The following is a 7695-nucleotide window of genomic DNA, read 5'->3' on the forward strand; positions in this document are numbered from 1 at the left end:
TTCATTAGATTAGGCAGATAATTGGCAGTAGTTTGAAAATACAGAAAATTACTAGTTGGTAATTGCCTAAACGCGGGTGTTTAGTTGGTTTGATGTTTGAATATATTTAGTTATACATTGATATTGCAATCGACGAATTCAAGATTAGAGAGTTGGTAGAAAACATTTGAAATTCAAAACGACTGGTGGCATAGATTAATCCGTAATAAGATTTGATATAAATATGACGTGCTTTGCTATCACTTTCATAGCATAAAATAAATTAGGCTCAAATGCAGCCGCATGAATACAAAATGCTGAAAGTCATGTTGGAAAAATTATATGACGATTACACCTCAGATCCTTGCCAACCTTTAACCTACTCCATAGCAAAACGAAAATGCTTAGGAATAGTAAAACTTTGCCTTAAAGCGGCTCAATGAAAGCAAGATCTAATCTGAATCTTCTAAAGTGGAGGGGCATCTTCTTTTCCTTGCTGGTTGAAATATTCACCCAGTTTCTGATGGTTGCGGTGGTGCGAAGGTGGGAGCGGTACAAATCGAAGGAATGCCTCGTCTGAATCCCCTGAAACCAGCTATTCCCAATTGATGCCTTTCCATTTATTTTTCACCGCGTAGCTCATTACCTTGAGGATTGCAATTGCAGAATTGAAGATTTTCCCCAAACAAATTTGTAGCGTACTGACCTGTGATCTAGATCTTTGCTTCCAGCAATCATTTTCTTTTAATATTCCAAGTAGCCTTAAGTACCTTTTCGAGAAGATATTAAGTGACGGCAAGCTTAGGAGAAGCAGGTATTTTAGGGAAAGCTGCTCTAAAGCATGTGGCGATCGGTATTTGAAGTTAGACCAAATTATTTCCCTCACTATTGATTGAACGTATGCTTCATCACAACACAAATCCATAGCTGCTGGTGGGTCTAATCATGGAGATGTAGGTCCACAGTATTCATCTAGGTGTCAGATCCCAGGTTCTACCAAAGACCTGTTTACATCGCCTTAACGCTGTTAAGGCTATGAAGATGTTTCATTCAACAGAATCTACCATAAAAGCTTACTATCCAGGATTCCACCCATATACATCGCTAGAGCGTATTTTCACTCAACCCAGTGCCATTATTGACTGCGTAGCCTTAGGCGTAGATATTGTGGTCGTTAAATTTGACAAGTGGCGTATCATTTATTAAGGACACCACCTAGGAGATAGTTCATATGAACTTCGCACGTGACTTATTGTCATTACTAAATAGTTATCGCAATCTGATTTTGCATTGCAGTCTCTTAAGCTTTGCCCCCTTATTGGCATGTTGAGAGCATTTCAAGTTGAAGAATATCGGACAGATAGGCCTGCAGCTTTAAGAAATAGTACCTCTCATGTTGAGAGGAAGAAAATATCAGGCCCCTTGAGTGAGCACAGCTTACGTCCTGCTCCATTTTATAAACTTTCACCGGACTGGCTGTTTGACTCAATGTACAAAGCCTTTCTGAGGAAGAAATCAGCTTCCGTACTACCTTTCCATTGCTGTTTCCGGTCCATCGGAACATTTCTTTTTTGAAGACTCCATTTAAAAATTACCTCGAATCACTCCCCAACTTTTGAAGTTTTTATTCGACCAGCCACCCTCCTGGTGCGCACAAACCTGATTAAAAATTTTCAACTTTGGCTGCCGGTTCGTGATCAGCAACCGACAACCAATCTCGTTGACCCAAAACAAAATTTTGGTTTTTGTGTTTTTTGTTTTTGAACAAGGAGATATGCATAGAGAAGGGGGTCAATTACCGGTCTGTGAAAAAGTTTCGAAAATAATTTTTCATCTCTTCCCTTGAAATACCTGTATTGTTTTCAAAATACTCATCTTATGGTAAGGAATATCATAATCCTTACCAAAACCATTACTTGATGATGTTTATGGAAAAGTCTTTATTCATTGTCGATCGCTTAAAATTAAATGAAAACGTCAAGAAATAAAATTTTCACTGACTCAAAATACATCAGTTTAACTTCACCATTTCATAGAACGAGAATTGGTTGCAAGGTCACATTTCACTCGTGTGTTGGTATGAACATTTGCTGTAGAGAAGTAGAAGCAATGAGAAATTCAAACACGAAGCAAACACTATGCGAAGAAGAAATGAATTATTGCGTGAATAAGCAAATGAGTGGTGGGCCGCTTAAGTAGTGTTGTATGTATTATCTACATTAGGGTGGTCCAAAAATGCATGTGAAAATGTAAAGTCGTAATTCTTATGCCTGCAGGAGAAGGAATTGGCTTCACTTGGCATTTCCAATCGGCGCTAGTTAGCACAGAATACAAACGACTGGCGTGCTTTGTTGAACTCGGCCAAAATCGCTTAGGCGGTTACAGCGCCAAATAAGAAGAAGAAGAATTCTTATGCCCTCACCCCTAGGATTTTTATTTACCGAAAAAATATACTCCTATTTTTTATTTTAAACTCCAAAAAATATTTAGAAGTCGCTCAAAGTTGTTCATGTATTTTATTACGTATATTACGTAGAAATGGTATGGAATTCTTGAAAATAAATATTTTGCAATCGGAAAGCTTTGTTTCTCTTCAGGTGATTCCCAGTAATAATGCAATCTTTAGTACTTAAAAATTATTAAATAAACAATTGGGTATTGTTATTGGAAGTCTGCTGAAGAGAACCACAGTTTTCCGATCGAAAAATATTGATTTTCAAGAATTCCATACCACTTCTACGAAATGTTGTTTTTTCCCCTTGTAAAATACATGGAAAGCTTTGAGCGCTTTGAGCGACCTCTAAATATAAAAAAGGGGTATAGTTCTTTTCGGTATAGAATAATCCTAGGGGGTGAGAGCATTAAAATTCCCACTTTACATATTTTGAACCACTCTAATCTACATACATATATGTATATCTCATGTATACCAAGTGTGTCACATCTAATAATAAATATGCCATATGAAACTACTTATTTCACATATGAATCGCATCATTTTCATTGAGACAATTTATACAGATAAAATGGCAAAGAGCATTGAGTGACTAGCAGCCTTGGAAAACTGCTCACCAAGAGTGTGGTGAATCTACATACATATGTATGTGAAGCAAAATTAACTAATCGCAGCTGCCCCCAATTGAATGTGCGCTGTCCTTTCAGCAAATGTAAGTAAAGCAAAGCAAATGTTGAAAGCAATTAATTACACTGATAGTTTATGCATGTGTGAGTGCGTCACTGATTTACATGAACGACTCAACCATGCACATTAACCGATTCAAAAGCATAAGTATATATGTACATATTTTGTTTGTACGAGTATCTCAGTAAATATTGAATACTTTTATGTTCATTATACGCATGCATACAAACACAAGTATGTATGTATGTATGTACAAAAGCTTGCACAAATATGTATCCATTAGGATACAAATTAAGCTTAGTACAGATGTGTTCATCAAGCGAATTTATGAACGAGCAAATACAAAAAAGAAACCGTCGCTCATAATTCATCAATAATTCAAAAGACAAATTTCACATGAATTTTATGTTGGGTGGGTGGCACTTTTGCAGAGGCCGTTGGGAGTTAAATATGTATGTATGTACGTAGGTTGTAGATATACAAATACACTAGAGTCAAGATAGGTAATAAATAAAAATGAGTGGTATCCACACTACCACTACATTCGTGTATTGCCTTTTGTTCTTTACAAACCTTAAACGGGTGCAAAACTGATGTGGGATGTTATAATTCTGCAATTTATGGCTTTTAATAAAAATTTCTTAGAAAATATGTAGAAAATACATACATACATAGGTATGTAACTGAATGTGAGAATCACATCCCACTCATACATATGTATCTATTGTGTCATTTGCGGTTTCAACATTTAACATTGCTTCACAGTCCCAATTATGTCACAATGACAGGGACAAATAAAAGCTCCAGTTATACCTTTGCTTTTGTACATAATTATAGATATAGATATAACTTAAGCAACAGCGAAATTATGCACTGCACGGTGAAAAGAATTACAATCAAAGAAAAAACAAGGTCACAAGGCGTGTACGGGTATATGTAAAAAGTTTGTACTAATTATATTGCGCCCTGGGAGTTCTTACCAAATGATGTGTTGGAATGCGTGTTTTTGCTAAGAGTCGTTGAAATGGACAAGTTTATATATATTTTTATTTAATTTACGAAGAGGTAAGCATTAAAAATTCGATCAAAAATGAGGCACCTTTTCAGCCAGCCAATTTTAAAAAACATTTAATGAAAAAACTACAAACTGAAAACGACAGACAGGTAGTAAGGTGATCTTCTTTGACAAAACTTTATTTGATTGCATACCTTCACTGATACATGTACCGTTTAGGATATTTACGCCGAACTGCTTTGCCATATTGCCAATGATGTAGGTCGTGTGCTTCTAGGTATGCTGAAAGCGAATGTTCCTTATTGAACAACCCGCAATGGCCAAACGGAATTATTTACTTAAAAACTTACAATGGCTGATAAGAAATCGCATATCAAGTAATTTTGCCATTGCTGCAGAGCAATACACAGCCTAATAGCTGCAGCGAATAGCTGTGCAAGTGATATTTGGGCTGAAGGAGACAATTGAGGAGACTTGTCTGCCCAATGGGAAGGAACGAGAGACGGAAATATGTGAATGATATGCCCCGACTGTGTGACAATTTTTATCAAGATGAACACCACAAATTGTAGGAAGAGCTTGTAAGCGCCAAATATTGTTTTTAATTTTTTTTTTTTTTTGATTCAGAATGTTATGGACGATATAGGACTGAATACTTTCTTGAACTAATCAGTTGGACCGCACAAGTGTGTCTTCAGGCCTAGAAAACGCAACATTTGCCAATTTTTCGCTGTGTGTCAAATCCAGGAAAATACGGTGATAAGAAAATTGCCATACACCACTTTTTTTATTGAATTCAAATCGCTTTTCACTAAGTAACAGCCTCCAAGATTCCATACCTAAAATTTGAGTCTCTGCAAAACTACGCTGGCCACCACCGTGAGCAGCGTCCAAAATTGGGAAGTCTTCTCTGCGTTGCTTTTGAGCAAATATGGTTTAATAAAAAGCGAGTCACTTTTGTGCGACGTCTTCATTCTAATAAATACCGTTACGTATACATTATATAACTATAGCAAAAGCTCGCTTTATTCTCAACTTTAGTGGTGAATATCCTGGTACCCTGGATCACAAAAAGATTCTTCGCGCCCTCTCTCTGTTCGTACCCTGCAAATAATTGTGCGACTAATATCTAAAGAGAGTATTCCGAGTTTACTCTCAATCGGGTACAATTGGGCATTAATTATTCACAACTAGTTTCATACGGGTATTATTGGAGATTAATTAGTCCCCGACTCATCAACGGGTATTATTAACGATTTAATAACATGTACGCACTTAGTAAATGAAATTTCATGTGCGGTGTTGGCACAGGGAGAGAGTATTCGCTTAACAAAACTGAGAACCCAGGTTCGAATCGAAAGTGACTAGTCGCTTATTATACCTGTATGGGTTTAAAGAGGAACAATTAGTCTCTTCATAGGACGTGCTCGAACAAAAGCGCACAGTTCATTCCATATAAAGAGATGAAAAGTGGTATTAGTCGGAAGTTGCTTTGCGATTGCTCCCGGATTAGTCGCAGTTTTTGCAGGATAGCTATAACTTTGAAGTAGTGAAGGTATTTATGTACCTCTGGTCCAGCGTAAACGTAACAAATTATCTAGACAAGCCGATCTCTGCCGACGAACAAAGATTATGCTCTCCAAATTTCACATCATGTCGAACAAATATATGGAAAGGCTTCCGAGAGAACAATTCACCGCAAGATCTGTGGGACGTAGGCGACGAGTGCCACAATGGTAAGAATGATGACCTGTATGCGCGTTATAATGACGTAGACATAGTGAAAACCATTAGGATTCAACTATTGTGTGGGACTTCACAAGTCGGTGACAGGCATGATGATTCCCCGAAGAGAAGATCCTTCAGTGACTTTCTTGTGCCCCTAGTTGCGATTGCTTTATCAACCAGAAGTGATAATGTCGTCTGACACTGCTTTAAGCCAGACCGATGGACGTGGCTAGGGTTTTTTTTATATATTCTCTGTTGCCAATTTTCAAATGTGGCTACCCCGAGTCCTTGCATGGGAATACTTATATTGAATAATTAATTAGGTATATTCCAGTTTCTCAGAAATGCTTATTAGAGGTATTTCTTCATTCAAAATCAAACGTGTTTCGATACAAATAACTCAAGTTAGCGTTAAAATAACCTAAGTATCTATGTAATTTTGAGAGTGAAAACATATCCTGTGGCTGTTGCTTGTGTGAACATTCAATCAGTGCGGCTGACAATCGCAATGCAAAAAAGTAATCAATAATGGTATTTTCAACTATTTTCTTAATCGAAAAACGAATTCTTCAATGCGGCTTTCAAAAAATGTTTATTAGTCATCAGCAGCTCCATCAAAGAGCGTCCCTTTCAATGCAAAAGTTGCTTTCGCATTCCCTTCGCCTCGACGACTCCTTTTTGCGCGTGGCTTATTATTTTACTCTCTCCTTCCAATTATTCAAAGTATGTAAACGCAAAAAGTTTTCAATTACAGCACAAGCGTTCTATCAAAAGGATGGCATGGAGAAAGAGAATTTATGCAGAAGGGAAGAAGACTAGACGAGACGAAATTCGGAAGAAGGCGGGGCTGATGAATAATAATTTGGCAGAATCAATTGACGTTGGTTTGGTGACTGGCATTTCATAGCAACTGAACGCGCTGAGACAACAATCAGCAGGCAATCCAGCTAATTTCGACAGCCATCACAGATTAAAAAAAAAAGTCACAGCCACAGTTTGATTGCTACGATATGCCAAACCATTATTGATTTGCCAAAAACTTTTTCGATGAACCCGAAATGCGATTCCAATAAAAATAAACGAAACATTTAAAGTCGAGAGCAGCAAAAGGCAAAGGATGTGAAGGCAAAGGAGCAGGCAGGATGTTGGATGGTAGTGAGTTTGGGTCTCGATAAAACAAACCAAGAATTATGTGAGTGTAAATTTGTATGTATGCATGTTGCTTGTACTGGTTTGCCGAAAATTGCTATTACGATGATTTAACGACGGGGCAGTCGATATGTCGATGACGTAGACTTTGCTGTTGCTATGCAAGCGAGGCAAGCTGCCTTGGCGCACAATGCACAGGGATGTAAGTAAGTATGTATGTATGTATTTATGAAGTGTGTCCTATTGCTATCGTCGTTTGTTTCTTTGATGGGGGTGTCGACTTTGTTAACTTTTGCTGAAGTTCCGTAAATTCAAACAGCTTCGATATTTTCTTTTTCTGCACCGGCGTGTATGTGTGCTTACATCTACACCTACAGACACACGCTTGCCTTTGCCGCCGATGCAGTGAGACTTGTGGAGAGTAAATTAAAAAAACAAAAAATAGACTTCCGCCCCAAGCAATAAAAGTGTTTCAATTATAAAATTGGCTTTCATGCCGATATAATTCAATTGGGGGCAAATGCCAAAGCAGGCCAGCTGCTAGAAGTGCAGAAGAAGACCAAGAGGAAGAGTAAAGTGCAAAAGAATAATCAGGAAATTGTGCGATGTGAAGTCAAAGCAAAACATCGTCAAGAAGCAAGTAGCCAAGTAAGGCCTGCAGCAAACAAAAAGTAAGCTAAGT

The sequence above is a fragment of the Rhagoletis pomonella genome, unplaced genomic scaffold, assembly GCF_013731165.1.
Source record: "Rhagoletis pomonella isolate Grant_MI unplaced genomic scaffold, Rhpom_1.0 Rhpom_scaffold_00007, whole genome shotgun sequence".
Lineage (NCBI taxonomy): Eukaryota > Metazoa > Arthropoda > Insecta > Diptera > Tephritidae > Rhagoletis > Rhagoletis pomonella.